At 40.2% G+C, this 17,053-nt stretch overlaps 1 protein-coding gene across 2 annotated transcripts in view; it reads left to right on the top strand.

Annotated features, from left to right (window-relative positions):
- PTCHD4 (patched domain containing 4) overlaps positions 1-17,053 on the top strand; it is an 81,893-nt gene that overhangs the window by 24,828 nt on the left and 40,012 nt on the right. The gene's annotated exons all lie outside the window — the stretch shown is intronic.

The following is a 17,053-nucleotide window of genomic DNA, read 5'->3' as shown; positions in this document are numbered from 1 at the left end:
GATAAAGAGCAAATGACGTTGCTGGAATCTCGGCCAATGTGAGAGAGGGGCAGTTGTATTGATCTCTGTTACAGAGTGAAGGAGAAATTGTTATTGAAAACTAGTCAGCTCAGCAGACAAAATGGATATGTGTTGACCCAACTTTGAGGCCAGCTGAAAGAGTAAGTTAAATAGGAGGGTGCCAAGGAAGGGCAGATTTTGGCCTCTTTCCTGAGCAGGGTTTTTCTTCGAGCTCTGTCTGAGGGCAGAGGGGAATGGGTTGGTGTAAGAATAAGATTGACGGACTTTATCTCAGAGAGGAGATTACTGTTGTGGTGTTTGCCAGGCTGTGAACACGGGGGCCTGTCAGGATTTGCAGGGGGTAATCCCTCGCTTTGTGAAGTCCCAGATCAGCTGCAGAGATTTCCTTTTTGTTGCACCCAGACAGGGGAAGGTGCAGATGAAGAACAAAAGTAAATCCCAGCTCCTTAGGCAGCAGAGTTGATTTCATTCCTTCTGTTCTCGTTTCGGTTCCAAGCATTTTCAGTGCATCCATGTGGTTAATGAGTTTTCCAGGAAGCTGCGCTGGGAAGGCAGAAGAAAAGGTGCCCAGCACAGCTGTGGAGGCAGAGTTGTTCAGTGCTGTCACATCCAAGTTTGTCAGAATTTTACCATATCATGAGTCTGAACCCCAGTGATGACTCTGTGCAAAATCTCAGCAGTGGTAGCCCAGACACAAACACCTCCATGCTGGCAGAAAATCTTACCTGTGGCCAGAGCTCTGCACCTTTACAGTTAATTTCTTAAATTCCATTTATCCTTCTAGTCCTCAAGCCCAAGTACTGTTATGGTGTTGTTATGTAATATACAAAGCCACAAGCTAGAGTCAAGATTTGGAGAAGGGGCTTACATTTTTCTTTAAAATTTCATCCTCCCAAAAGACCACACTTTCTTGATCTTCCCCTCATGAAAAGTCCCGTGAGTTTATGCATCCCCCAACTCCCTGCCTCCTATTTCATCTCTCCCCTAATAATTCATCTGTGTGACTAATGAAAAGGACTGAGCTGTGGCCTCTTAAGTTCTTCTCCCAGTACCTCTGGAGCAGCTGCCTGAGGGGGTAAAGACTGGGATGGAGTGGATGGTCAAGATTTCAGAAGGGAAAAAGAAGAGTGAGGCAAAAGCCCACAAGAAATTGCATGTTTGGTTCAGCTTCATTAATGTTGATAAACAGTGCTGTGCCAAAGCCTCTAATTCAATCATCTGCACTGTTAAATTGTGACAATGGCCCCTGACGTGGGCTGCGCTGTGCCAGCTCTTCAGATGTTCTGGGGTGTAAGAGGAGTTGATGGAAAGAAAGTACTGAGAGAGGAGAAGGGAAGAATGTCAGCAGAGAGCATTCCAGGTTGTGACAGGGATGGATTCTGACTTGTGTGAAAGGGGTGGGCTTAGGAAACAGAGAATGGACAAAAGAATGACAGTGAGGATGACATTCTTGTCATCAGATTTTGGCAACCTTTTCCATGGGTGTCGGGAGGTGCATATTAAAGGAGGGACCAAAATGCACTTGTGCAGCAACTTGAAGTAAAGGCAAGAAAACCACTGAAGTGATGAAAAGCACCTTCCCTAAATCATGTATTCTTCTGCTGCTGTCTCTTTTTAGATGGCTGGAGATATGAGTGGCTCATACTCTTGGCTTGACAGGTCCTAAACTTGTCCCTCTCAAGGAGCTCCAGTGTCTGCAGGTGAAATTCCTTTTCAGGGCTGACCTCGAGAGGATCAGCATCTACAAGGGGCAGGAGCACCAACTGAAATGGCAGTAACATTACTCTCAATTTATAGCTTCCCTGCAGCCCCAGGATGAGACATGAGTGGGAGTTTCTGAAAGCAGAGTACCTCAGTTTCCCACCTATCCACTTAGGTAATCCATGACTTTGTTTGTTGTCTGAAGAAAAGTAACATTTATAACTTTCTGTTGTGTTTTGTGCTGTCATTCTTGTCACAGCCACTGCCAAGAGCAAAAGAAAAGGAAAAAAACAACCTCTCTTGAAGTGAGATATTTACGAAAACTGCTTCTATAATATTATATTGAATGAACTTCAGGTTGAAAGGGAAAACATTTACGTAACCCTTCTACAGATTTTTCATTCAGGAATCTCAGACTGAATTGGAAATATCATTAGAGAACAGCTTGCAATGCCTGGGAACTGCTACTTTTAAATATTTTAAATATTAGGCAACAGTTTTATAGTTTAGTGAAGTAAAGACAGGAAAAATGTCTTACCAAAGTCCTACTGGGTTAGACTCTGCAAAGAACCATGTGCCTTTAGTCCCTTAAACAACACTGCCATTTAATTAGACCTTGCTGTGCCCAGAATCTAACTAGGGCCTCACACACCTGGGCCCTCACAGGGCAGCGTTTTCTGTTGAACCTCTAGTCTATTATGAACTGATATGTCAGAGCAGATTGACTGAAGACCTCAAGACTGTTAATTCTGTGAGTCAATAAAGAACTCTGGTCCATATTGTACCAGTGTCCCTTGCTACTGGCACAGCAGAAAGCAAAGAACACATCAAATAATAATTGAGTGAATATAGATGAAAAAGTGTGCAAGATGGGGCTTCCCTGAACTGCAAATGCCAGATTTGCAAGTCAAACTTTTGAAGTCAAGTCACTTAAATTAAAAAAGTAAAACCAGGCAATAACAATGACAAAGTCCCTGCAAGTACAATGCAGAGTACACAGGCAGCTTTAATTCTGGCAGCTTCTGACTTTGGAATACTTCAGCCTGACATTTGCAAACTGTCCATTTAAAGTATATTTGTTTGGTCAAATATATACAGTTTCTTCTAACATTCGCTTTTCAAAGGATTAATTTAATGGAAATTCTGTGGTGTTCTTCTGTGCTTGTCCTTTTCCCTGCAGAGGTGGCAGGATGCTGCCTACTGAATGGCAGGAATAACCCTGGATGTTTAGGTCCACGATTCCTCTCACAGTGCAGAGCTTCTGCGAGTTTCAGTAGGTGAGAGAAGCCTATATAAAAATATTTAATATTTTTCTAAATATAGACTGAATGACCTACACCATAATTATTTACTGTAGCCCTGCTGTGAGGGAATGGTCTGCTGGGATAAATCACATCTCTGATATACTGGGGGAAGAGTATTAGCTCAGACTGGCTTTTCTCTTCATCTTTGAAGGTGTAGAACTTCTTAAGTTAGGTGTGAGGTCAGTGGTGAAAAATCCTGCTTGCTCTGGCTCCCTCTTCCCAACACCACAGTTTCCTCAGACAGCTGCCTCAGGAAAACCATTTTACTCAATGCAATGTCCATGACTGCATTTTTGGAGTCAGTGAGGAGCAACTCTTCAGGAAGATACTGTGCAAATATTGGTCTGGTGTCAGGATCTCCTGCAAACAGGAGCAAGAAACGCTGATTTTTAGCCCAGACAAATGGATAAGTATTTTGAGTTAATGAGAAGGTGCTTTTTTAGTTTCAGGGTTTCCTCCTTTAGGAACTGAACTGGACCTAATTGTTTTATTTGTCTTGTTCTCTTTTTTTTAGTAAAGTTTTAATAACTTCCACATGAAATCAGAATATGGGGCAATTCTACCTTGCATTTATCTTCTAGGACAAATAAAACCTGCAGTTTCTGGTGCAAGTTTGACACCAGCAGAGCTACCACCACTGGCTGTGTTTCAGATAGGAGATAGAGGGTGAAATAATTGAGTTTCAGGTTTGTGCTAGCCCTGGTTAGATGTTCACATCTGCCTTTCGTGTTTGGATTCACAACGCAGTTTCAAAGGGGTGTTATGTACGTGACATAATTATGGTTTCCCATGCCTAATCATCACTAATTAATATAACCAGAAGGTTAACTACATAATTGAGATATTATTGCTCTCATGATTTGCTTTTTAATGCACAGGAACCAGACTGATATCATCAGGGAGATAATGATTTAACTCAGCTGAGGATCCAACTGTATATTTTTAAATGCAGGTGTGTCAATTATTTAATTTTATATTGTAATTATTTTTGGCCAGTCCATGAAGTACCTCATTATATAGATTAGTGGAAATCTTATGATAAAAAAGCACCTACAATATAATTATAGGGTAATTATGCCTTTTGTAGTATAGAGTGCATGTGTTTCTTAGGAGACTGGATTCACAGTGGATTGTGAGAAATATTTCCAGTCATTTGTAAGACCAGACCATGAAGACCACATGATCTTCATGGAAACAGCTCTTTGTTGATGAGTCTTTAGAGAAGATTAATCTCCATGGAAGACCCACAACATATTGCAGTATTGCTACCACTATTATCAATAATAACACTTCTAGTAGCGATGTAGTAAACAGATAGAAAAACTTCAGGAAACAATAGGGTCCATGTATCCAGCAGTAATCCATACCTGATGTAAGAGTTTGAGATGGATGGCAGAGATTGTACTTACAGTGCAGAATTTTTTATTAAAATTCCCATTATTCCTTCCCCTGAGTTATTCAAATGGAAGGAGGAATCAAGGTAAAAGCAGACAAGACTCCAGGCAGTTATTAGCATTTCAGATAGAAACCATCTAACCTCTTTCAGATGGTAGTTGTTAAAATAATGACTGGTAATCAGTAATTTTGGTAATTTGAGATGTCACAGTATTACCATTGGTGGTAGAGTTGTGGAAAATTGCAGAAACAAAGTCCTAGTGCAGATGAAGAATTTTTTCTTTCAAACCTCAGAAGACAGATGTGAAGACCCAAATGCATGTTATCACTATTTACCTGTAAGTGAAGTATCACAGTATTTTAATCTTTGCTTCAAGCAATGGACTTCCTGATTACAACTGTGACTTAGAAATATTTCAAGAATTACTCTGACTTTGGTTTTGTCCTTTTGATGCAGCAGTAAAGCAAATCCCATGTGAATCTCATGTTATATCATTACTTCCTATCTGTACAAGGAACAAGAGAACAACCCTTTAGAGCAAAGGGACCTACTGACATAAACCCCCACCACTCCAAGCCTTAGAAATGCAGTGAATCTGTCATTTTAGATGTTATAGCAGTTTATGTCCCCACTCACTCAGCAGATCATTAAGGGCTTGGAATACCTTGTTCTTAATTATAAAATGCTCTTGACTTTTGCAGTGGGAAATGGGAATAACAGAAAAAAAAGCATGTGTCAGCAGGGAAAAAAATAGAAGGAGATAAAAATGTTTAAGATTACCAATTTGGATGGGCCGATAGCATAAATTCATATGGATGGTGTAGGGGCGTGTCTGAAGTTTAGAAACTCTCCATATTTGTAAAGTTGATTTCCCTATAACCTGGTGTATTCCCTGACAAGTCTATTCCCAGTTGCAAAAGGCTGGACTTTTTAATTTCTATTGGAAAGGTTAACCTCCCAAGAACAGTCTTTCGTGGAATTTGAGTAGAAGACTGAAGTCTTTCTGGGATAATCTGCTACCCTTGTATCACGCAGCCTGGCTCTGCAGCTATATCCTGGAGCATTGGGGGTGGGGAGAGGCAGCAGGGCTGGGAGTGTCCTTCTCTCCTCAAACACAGTCAAGATGAGGTTATCTCTGACTGAGTCCTTTGGGCCTTCTCATACCCAGCAGAAAGGGATATACAAAGCAGCCCAACCAGCCTCAGTACCAACAGCAGGGTTCGTAGCACCTGATTTTGGGTGTCCCAAATGTTCCTCCCTTTACTGAAGTGACACAATCTTAACTGCCTTTGGAGGCAAGAGGGAGAAATCAGAAACTCAAGTTATTTGGATCATTGCTTAGTAGATATTTGGGATGAGCTGTGTTAATCTCTGGAAGGTTCTATCCACCTCTGAAAAAGCTAGGGATTACTGTTTAGACTTGAGGTTATTCAGCTGTTAAAGCAGGCTCATTTCTATGACTGGATTATATTTAGGATTCTTTATTGGATGCACCTTTTATGAGTGTTGGTCTCATTTAGGTTGGACATTAGGAAGAATTTCTTCACAAAAGGGGTGATTAAACATTGGAAAAGGGTACTCAGGGAAGTGGTGGAGTCACCGTCCCTGGAGGTGTTTAAGGAAAGGCTGAACCTGGCACCCAGTGCTATGGTCTAGATGAGAAGGTGCTGTTTGGTCATAGGTTGAACTCGATGATCTCAGACATCTCTTCCAACCTAATTGAGCCTGTAATTCTGTTATGTACATAAGCTCTAAAATATGTATCCATATGCAGCAGATATGCATAAACTGCCTTGAATCGCTTAGAGATTGAATTCTAGCCCTCCTTTTCCTGCGGAGACTTACCAGAAGGTCTCTTATCAATCCAAATGTCATCATTCCTTAGGGCAGTTGCTGCACCCCAGGAGGTGGGTCTGCAGGTCTCTTGGTCAGTGACTCTGAGGCTCAGCACAGGTTGAAGCATCCACCCTTGGGCCATTGTCCAAGCACAGACCATCACTCCCAAATCCTCCACAATGACAGAGCAAATACAAAAGACATTGCCTGGGTTTGTTGCTTGAGAACAGTCAGCTAAACTCTTTCTCCTTCTGACTCTAGCCAGAACTCAATTAACCCATTTGTCCCAAGAGAAGTCTCCAAGTACAGTTGTCTTTTATTGTTATTATTAAAACAGCTTCCTCAGCTCTCTGTCTGCAGTCAACAGACTGGTAGCTGTCATTTGAGCTGCTTCTAATTTTCTGCAAACATTTCTAAAATCCTTTGGAAAAACTGGTTTGATAAGAGAAGAGAGCACGTTTTAAGCAAAAAGATCAAAGGCTAAAAGGAATTATTTGCTTTTGCACTTAAAATGTGTGTTTAGTACCCAATCAATATACCAATTCTGTTCTGATAGAAAAGGATATTTCCTCTTCAGATGCTTCACACATTAGTCTGAACACCTCTTGCTTTCATTTTTCCACCCTTTCATGGCAATACTCACTCCAACGACTAGGTTATTTAAGGTTCTTTTTTTGAATGCACCTTTTCTGCGTGTTGATCTCATTTAGCAAGAGTTTCATTCCTTGTGGTTAGTGCATATCGATGCACATTACGTTTACATTTGGCTAATTTGGGCTGGAAAGGAGCTGCATCATGGCAGAAATGATTTAGCTCCACGTATATCATCCCTAATAGGGCACTGACAAATCCAGCCTTGAATAGTACCATTGCTAGCAATTCCATAACCTGCCCCGACAGTTTGTTCCAGTGCTTAAACAGCCATATATTTATAAAGGTATTTCTTAACATTTTCACTGCTGCACCTATAACTCCAGAGTCTGTCTGGCCCGACTGTGGAGTGCAATTTTTCACAGTATCTATATAGATGCAAATACTTTTAGGCTATTTTGTATGTAGGGTTGTTTTTATTTCAGTTTGCATATTATTTTGCCGCCAGACCTTTTTCTCTCAGGTATTTTACTGTAGTTAGGACTTACCTGTGAGCTTCATTCATATGGGAAGATTGATTGTGGCTTCTGGTCTCTGTTGGAGCACAATGGATATGCAGGAAAGAGCAGATCTGGTATAGGCTGAGGATGTGTCCTGTGTTCTTTGGTGTGTTGTGGAGAAATTCAGTCTTGCATTGCTGTTTCTTTCCATTGCAGGAAAGGTGGGCTCGGCTGTGCGAGGAAGCATAGAGTGAATGATCCCATGCTCTATCAAGCATGCTGTCTGCTTACCAGGTTCCTCTGCAGGGAAATCCAAAGTTGTGCCTCCAGTTTTTGAGCAAAAATGAAAGGAAGCAAATGCTTTTCTTTTCTACTGGAACACATTTTGTGTGCAAATCATTCCTCGAACTCACAGTCATGAGTTATGGTTCTGTCTCAAAATTCAGCCTGATGCAGAAACGGCCAGATTTTTACACAGCTATGTGAAACATCTTCATTATTTTGAATAATATTGCAACACTAAAACATAATCATAAGGAAGAAGTATAAAAATTAACGACCATTCCCAAAGACACGGTTCAAAAATGGGTACAAAGAAATTTCACTTGTGAAGAATTTTTCCCATAGCTGCCTTCTTTTAGTCTGATAATTTCCCCCTGAAGAGTTAGGAAAAGGATATAGAACTCAACAGACCATTTGCCAAATGTTCTCAATCAATATTTGTCTGCTGTATTCATCTGCAATGTTAAAAACTTTGCATAGAATTAAAGGCTTAAAGAGTCTATTGCAAATACCAAGCCAACTAAAGAGACCTTACTTGATACTGTATCATTTCTATGTCCTTTGTGCAGCCACTAGCTAGTTGAAATTTTAATAATTCAGTTTTATCCTTCCATTTCCGATCCTTTTTCACTCCATTTCCTTCCCATGAAGTGACTTCTCCTCTCTGGTGGGATAACTGCCTGCAGTAACACACAGCATGCTGGACCTACACTGGTTCAGGGCTCACTGCTCCAAGTAATAGCAGCAGCCCATGTTATTCAGGGAGTATCTTTCACACCATCATCACATGCTTGCATTTCTGACCTTCAGACATAGGTATGACAGCTGTGAATTTCCATGTGTTAGTCCTGCTGGATGTGGAGAAACAGGTCATGTTTCATCCACACTTTTTTGATGGTGAGATGAGGAAGGAGACACTATTTTGGGTGCTCAGAGTGGCAGTGAGAGCTACAGAAGCAGTGGATGTAGGCACAGGGCTGCAAGTGGTACTGCCAGCTGAATGGGATGAAAGCCTCAGGCCTTTGCAGCTGCTGATCACTAAAGATGTTCTTTAGTTTTTGTTCTACAAGACTGAGCATACTGTCCTCACTGTCTTGACTTGGTTGTCAAGGAGGATAATTGCATTTCTATCTTCCTCCAATTCCCCCTGCTGTGCAGGTTAGATGCAGTGTTGGTGAGCACTGCCTGGCTCCAAGCAGTGTGCAGGTGCTGCTCTGTGAAGTTTTTACCTAGATGTGGCTGTATTTCACTGGTGAATGCAATGGCCACATTATGTGGCTCGGCAGTCTCTAAAATCATTCTGTGTTCCCTGAGAATATGTAGCTGTGCCTCATCACATTGTCTTTGCATTTTCCTGCAATCTGGTATTTCAGCATTAGGGAATATTTTGGTCATAATCTGTATTCCTAAAGCCCAAGAAAGAAAAACATTCCTTTACAGCCTGGTAACCCACACACACAACCCAACCCATATTCAAATGTAAATTTGTCTCAGAAATGTTAAATACTGTAGCTTTTCCTGGTGTTATGAACTCCATTGTTGTTGATATCCTGCTTATAAAGAAAACTATTTTGCTAGCACTGCCATGAATGGTTATTCATAACTATGTCATTTTGCAAACTTTGCACAAATTCAGAACTGCGGATATAACCTTCTAGAGGGAGCACTTGCATTGCTTTAGAAAGGGAACTTAATGGCAGATTATTGTGCCAGGTGAGACCCTAGAGGGTGAAAAATTCTGTGTTTCTTTAGGTTTCTAGTTGATATTTTTACTGTTACTGTTGAGAAATTATTATCCTCCAGGGAGGACACAGAGCTGCAAGAAGCTGAAGGCAGGGAGGTGTTCTGCATACTGAGTGCACAGCAATGAAGCCTTCTGCCCTTCTACAGTACTTAGAAGAGTTTAGTACTAGGGTTTCTGTTAATACAATTTAAACCTTCTAAAACTAGACTGGGAGACCTGGGAACAAAAAGCCTCTTTGTGCTTAGAGTAGATACCACTGCAAAAGGAAATTGTGCAAAGAGCAAAACCCAAACCGTTCTAATGCTCAGTCTTCTCATGGGAGCAGCTGAAAGAGAAGAAGACTCCACAAGCGAGATGTTAACTACACTACTGAAACTATTACCAGAAAGTGCCATGCTGGAGCTGTAAAAAAGCTGAATATATCAGGGGAAAAATAAAAAACCCAGTGCAAATATGCCTCCCATCTCACTCCCAGTCAACTTCAAGGCACCATTACTAGGAGTGAGAGCTGCTGGGCTCACCTAGTCTTTTCGTTCGTGAAGCCTAGCCATGAGAATCACAGAATCATGGTTTGGGTTGGAAGAGAACTTATATATCATCTTGTTCCAATCCCCATGCTCTGGACAGGGACACCTTCCACTATCCCAGGTTGCTCTAAGCCCCATCTAACCCGGCCTTGAACATTTTCAGGGATGGGGCAGCCACAGCTTCTCTGGGCAACCTGTGCCAGGGCCTCACCACACTCAGGTAAAGAATCTCTTCCTAACATCTAATCTAACTGTACCCTCTTTCAGTTTAAAGTCATTCTCCCTTGTTCTGTCACTACATGCCCTTGTCAAAGTCCGTCTCCAAGCAGTTCAGTGCCTTTTGTAGTCCCTTAGGTGGGCTTTCAACTTCTTTCCCATCAGCGCTGAGAAACAGTAAGAACTTTAACGTGCAGTTAGCCTGCTTTTAAATGAATAACCTTGGAAGGATATTGAGGTAGGAAAGTCTTTACTAATCATAGATACAGATGTTCTACCTCTTTCTTAGGTTATTGGAAGTCAGGCAATGCAGTTAATGAAGCAAGTCTCAAAAGATCTCTCTTACGTGGATTTTGACCTCTAATATACTGATTCTTTTCCAGAGAGGAAAATAATGGAATCCCTTTACAGACTATTAAAAAACCAAAAAAAGTGTAGAAATTTATGACAATTTTGAAATTGGTCATGAGGCATGAAAGTAATTGGTGGTCAAGGACAGTCAAACAAACCCAAAGGCATAAACAAATGTAGAAAATTGGGGCAAAACAAGGCAAAAATATCAATCCATTTAATATAAAAGAAAAAGAAAAAGTAAAAAACTATATATGTGGTTCAGTATTACAGCAATGAAATTGTTAAACCTCATCCACTTGGGAGTTTTTTTCAGAAGCTGAAAAGACGCTCGTCAGCTTTTAAATTTCAAGAGTATTGTCAGTACTCCAGGAGACCTTTGCTTGACTTTTGTGACCTCTTTTACCCGACCCTGTCATGTTTGCATACCACTTCCCTAGGACCTGCCACTGCATTGCCAAACACACACCACACAATGCATTCCTTAGGAAATTTTATATTGATAAATTCTCCTTAGAGTTTATTCAATATTTCTTTGAAAAGATGAGCATACTTTTAGTTTCATTAATTAGTGACACAAATGTCCCATTTAATGTCTTTTACTAGAGCACATTGAAAGATTTTTAATTCCTAGAGGGGATTGTTTGACCTGACATTAGTAAGGAAAAGTGAAAGTATCACAGATATTGTTGAAAAATAAAGTCTTTTTTTAACCAGCAGATCAGGTTCTTTCACAACTTTTCCCATAACATTGTGTAAACTGTGTCATTGATCCACTAACAACTTGGATAGGAAAATGGAGTACACTGATGAAGTTGTTAAGAATTATTTTTGTTTTCTCATAGAGAAGATTGGTTTAACTTTACATGACAAACCAAAGCTGACCTGTTTCAGGATGATAAATTTTAGACTAATATCCCTCTGCTGAGTGTGGTATATTGAGTAATGGATGAAGTTAAAAAGGAAGTTTAGATCATCGAATCCAACTATCCAATCCATCCTATCACTGGATCCCAGACAGAAGAGCTCAGCACCTCCCTCTCCACATCCCCTCCTCAAAAGGCTGTAGAGAGCGATGAGGTCCCCCCTCAGCCTCCTCTGCTCCAAACCAGACAAACCCAGAGCCCTCAGCCTCTCCTCATAGGATATTCCTTCCAGCCCTTCCACCAGCCTTGTTGCTCTCCTCTGGATGAATTCCATTACATTAAAGTTTTCAATTCCAGTTTTGCCAATCACCAGCAAAATTAGCTATTTCTCATAAATTCCTTTGAAAAGGAGTGGTCAAAAATCATGTCAGTAGTCCAAGTGTAAGAAACTTTTTACTTCCTGTGATAACTTTCTAGTTTTCTTAATTTTCAAATTCTTTACTTTCCATTCTGAATCCTCATTTTAGTTTCCCTCTGGGAACAAAAAAAAAACCAGGAAATGGAGAAAAAGGGGAAGAAAAAATCAAGGTGTGAGAAAATGAATAAAGGAAAAGATCTAGGAGTTCTTTTTGCTTTTTAAATTGTAAACATGAAGGACAGAAAAGAATACCTTTTCTTAGATAAACAATTTAAGTACAAAAGTTTCAACAATTTTATCTTCTATAACCTTAATGTTAAATATGATGGCAACAGATGTTTTAACATCCTAGATCAGACATTTAACTGGAAAAAAATCAGTAAATTTTATGGCATAAAATGATTCTTTAAATGGTACAATAATTTTGTGCATGATATAATGGAAAATATGTCTTATTAGATAAACCTGATTTTTAAAAATTAATCTCCAAGCTTACAGGAGAAAAGAAACCATGCTGGTATAGTCTATTTAAATAATGGTACTTTGATTTACTCCTGCACTACATTTTGGTGCATGCATGTGTTTGTACTACACTAAATCACTGTAGCTTATATTAAATATCATAATGAAATATTAAATCATAAATGTATGCTCTTCCTTCTGTGAAGACATAAATAATCAGGCAAAAAAATTTTTCTTCTATGCTATTCAACATCTTTCTCCATGTTCTGGAATGAAAAAGAAATCAATAGTAGTAAACTCCTTGGATAATGCAAGGTTTGGCAGAAAAAAAATAATGAAAACGCAGCCCAAGCACATCGTTAAGCAGCTCATTTTGTCGACATGTGCTCCATCACAGTTAAGTGCTGGATTATGCATCTAGAAACAAAGAATGTATTCACATTTGCAAGATGAGCAATTGCATTCCCCAAAAATGAGAAACAATGAGATCACAGTAGATAATGCGGTGAATATGAATTGCCAGTGTGGTGCTGCTGTTTACTTGGGAGGATGAAATGGCAAATGTCTGTTAGGGAAAGAATGGGCAGGTGACATCAGTCAGGAGAACGACTTAAGGGAGATGCTGGTTGGCATTTTGGGTGGAATCATCTGGTAAAATGTAGATGCCTATCATGTATTCACTGACTCTATGGTACAGTTAAGCTCTTCCTAGAGTATGTTTCAAAATAGACTACAAAACTGGAGTCGTTCACTGGGAGGAATGCGATGTTCCTGGTGTACTCAGCAGCAGGCAGCTGCACAGGGCAGGTGGAGAGGACATAACAGTGTCTGGAAGCTGCAGGTAAAGCACTTGGTACCAGAATAAAGATGCAATTCTTTTACATGGAAAGCAATCCACCACTGAACCAATTTTTTGTGGATTGGATGATGGACTCTGTACAAATAAAATATTTAAGACTAAGACTGCATTTTGTAGCACACGGGCCAAACTTCAAAATTGCAATTTTGATGTAAAAATGAAAGGTTGCAATGTTTTGGCATGTGATCAGAATAGTTTACACTAGTCTTAAAATCTATGAAGTTTTTGCTCTGGAAGAACAGAAATTTTGTCTTCTGTCTGTGTAATGAATCAGTTTTGCTTATGCTCAACCTTAAATTTTCAACTTCTCAACCTAAATTTTCATCTTCTCAATTTTATCACACTATTCCTATTTTATGCCTGCCCTTAAGGAACTTCAGATAATTGTCTTTACTCACCAGACTCCTACAAATTCCTGCAGAATATTCTTATGTTCATATCTCTGTTACATATCTCTTATTTTGCAAGACTCTGATAACAAAAGCCACTCTGCTATTTAATGGTATTTTTTTAGACTGTAACGTTGCAGCCAACATATGAAAAATCCAAAATAACTTCCCAAATCTTTCTTCTCAGAAAACTTTGATAAGAATCCAAGGTCCACTGACTGTTTGATCCACACAAATGTTTTGGTCTTTTGCTTCATTTGTTCTAGAAAGTTTCTAGCTTTTAGGCCCTTCAGAGCAGCTGCGACTGACACAACAAACTCTTCCAGGCCTTCATGGTTTTTGCTCATATAAATCCAATATGTGTAAAAAATACTGGAAAGCTCATTGTTCATATGGCTCACTGGCTTTTAATCATGTTTTGCTTGAGCTTATACAACAGTATAACTACATGAGATGTTGCATCATGAGGATTTTATCTAACCAAGACATGCTTCATCCCTTCTGTTGGTTTCTGTTTTCATATCACTTCCTGCTACACATTGGTCTTAACAACTCTACTCTTTCATAAACCCTTCCAGTGTTTCTACCTTGTGGAGTCCCAACAGAGAGCTGGTGAAATGCTCATATATCTATTAAACCATGTGTTGCCGTTCAGCACAGGGATTAATTTCACCCATTTCCCTTATCTGCTACCTTCTTAATGGTATTCCTCTTCAATACTGATTTTCCCTTTTGCCTAGACATTAAAGCTGGTTTCAGTGGTTAGCAATTGCTGCACTCTACCTCTTAAGATGAGCATCATTAGTTCTTCACATCTTCAGTCCTTTGACAGTCTTTTTCATGTCCTTCCAATGCAAACTGACAGTAGTAATTCAGTGAAGCTGGTAACAGCATCCCCTTCACAGTGGTACAGTACATGAGAAGACTGAGTATATTGTATTTATGAAATGCAGTGAAGGAAGAAGCCTCAGTAAGAGCTCAAATTCAAGCTTTTCTTGAACCAAATTTCAGCACTTGCCTTTTAACAAACTTGGTAGTTCTGTAATCATCACAATTTGGATTTCACAGCAGATTAAAGCCCGTAGGCAGTGACTGAGATTGTAACACAGGGCAGGAATAGGCTACTTAAAGTCTTCTCTCATCGCAGATATCCCCTTAATCCTTTTATGGCTTTCTTTTGGTAGCTTGAATTCTTCAGATCACTGCTGAGTACTGGTTTTCCAGTATAACAGATTAGGTCAATATCCAAACCATTTGGGAACCTAGTGCTTTCTGGAAATCAGAAACTGCTGCGTGGTGCAATCTATGTTTAGAATTACTAGCAGAAGGGAGTAATTTTTCAGGGAAATGGAAATAAAGCAGTTATATTGCTTTTTTTTCCTTTTTATCCCTGTTATGACAGTTTTACTTGCTGCTGACCATCTCCTAGAGATATGGCAATATTATTTCCCTGCTTCCACAGATTCATCTATTCATACTTTTTTCCTCATTCTATTTTTGCCTTTTGTACTCCAGGCTTCCCCTGGTCGATGTAGTTCATCAAATGTTCTTCCTTCATCCTTTCTTCCAATAACCTTATGTGCCCTCAGCTCTTCAGAATAAAACTGTGGTCTTTCTTTTTTCTCTGTTTTCAGTTATAGCATTTAATTCCTATTTGCATCAAGCATATGACACATGACCATGAGCCTCCTCGAACTGCTTTTCAAATCTCTTCTTTGGTTCCTAAAGAATCCAGGAAAACAGTGTTTCCCCACTACCTCTTCTTAGAGGCAGCATCCTAATAAATCCCTCTGTGCCAGATGCATTCTGCCTTCACTGATAATCCCCAAACGAGGTGACATTGTCAAACCATAATCCACAGTCTCCTTGTTGCCTCTTCATATTTGCTAATGCTGGTCTTTTCATAGTCAAACACAATAATCTTCCAAGTGACAACTAAGGCCTCAGCTTATCTGCATGGAGCAGCCAGTGAGGCTGCAAGGGGAATTTTCTTCCAGCCCACCTCAACGAGTAACTCTGTGATATGTGCTGCTGCCAGGTGTTGGTTTGTAGTGTTTCCCCACACCAGCTCCCAGGATCTGGGAAAACACAGTTTCTTGTGAGGGGTGGGAGTAGGACTGTGGTGGGGAGTACCTAAGGACCTTACGAACCAGAAGGTACTTGGCTTTCAGCATCCTGGCACTTTTTCCTACACCTTTTGGAATTGTTTCATTGCTCTTCAGATAATGTATTGGTAAAAGGATCCTGCCTATACTTTTAATCTGCACTTTGCTTTTGGGATTTTGATGGGTGAAAACCTGCCATGGGCTGCAGTAGCTGTGTTCCTGATTGCCCAAGTGGAGTCTGTTCATGCTCCTCCAGGCAGAGTCCAGATTTTAAGGTTTTACCTTACCTGCCTCTCAGACTCCCATCTTATCCAATCAAATAAGGACTACAGTAAGAACCTCCATTGACTGGACTGAGCTCTGAAGAGCCCCACAATGCATGTGTCAGGAAGGACTTGATGGTTTAGTCCTGGTAAGAGCAGAGAAATTGGAGCATCGTGAAACAGGAGAGCTCATTGTACTAGATAGTTCCAAATACTTTATTAAAATGTATCTGTATTTTTGCAAAAAAAAAAGAAATACTCTTGGCCTTGTAGTTAGACAAAATATGTATCTGGTGTGTCAGAGAAGGGGCTTCTCTACTTTTCCTTTCATCAATCTCACCCCTTCCCAAAACTCTTTGCAATAAATCAGTGTGGAAATGGCAGAAATCACATCCTTTTCTCCTTGCCTTCTCCTTGTTATGGTTGAATTCACAGAATAAGTCCATCAAAGTCAATGGAATTGCCTCAGAAATTAATTTGTCTGGAACATCTTGCAACAGATGTGCTATTGACTTCTGCTTTTATTATTGCTGTGCTCATAGCATGGCCCTATTGTGTGAGATCCATTCCAGGCTCTGAGGACCCTGCAAAACAAACTCACTCCTGAGAATGAGAGAAAGGAAAACAGAAAGATTTGATCAGTGTTGCAGAGGAGACTTGGCTTTAGAAATTTAACATGTCCCTTATGGCTTCCTTGCATGGTCTGATTTTGGACCACACCACCCAACTGTTATAGAACATGGGTGGGAATAACCACAGAGGAGGCCAGATGTCTGCTTGGGAAGGTGCCCAGGGCTTGCCATCACTGCGTAAAATTAGAGAAGAAGATGCTAAAACTACTTTCTAATTTGATATACTTGTGATTGAAATATTTCCTCTCGCTACAAAGCATTTATTTGTGGTAGATGTGACTGAATTGGGTTGTAATCAGGACAGGAGATTGTAATTGGCTGAGGAGAGTATTGCTGCAGAGGTGGAAGTGCATTGCAGCACTGGGGCAGAGCTGTTTCCTTCATGTTTGGCTGTGAGCCACCACCAAAACTCTGTCATGAGGACTGAGACAGCTGCTCTAATGCTATATATGTCTATGCTGTGCACACTGGGACCTCCATTTCAAGGGCAGATTAGCATTTAAGGTGAAAGAGGATAAAGAAGGGTAGCATCTGGCTCATCTGCTGGTCTATACCCAGACACATTCACCCAAAGAGCTACAAGCAAGAAA

This window comes from Neopelma chrysocephalum, unplaced genomic scaffold (genome assembly GCF_003984885.1).
Source record: "Neopelma chrysocephalum unplaced genomic scaffold, ASM398488v2 Primary Assembly neopelma1_80, whole genome shotgun sequence".
NCBI classification, from domain to species: domain Eukaryota; kingdom Metazoa; phylum Chordata; class Aves; order Passeriformes; family Pipridae; genus Neopelma; species Neopelma chrysocephalum.
The sequence above is the reverse complement of the archived record's forward strand: the minus strand, read 5'-3'. Positions and strand labels throughout refer to the sequence as shown.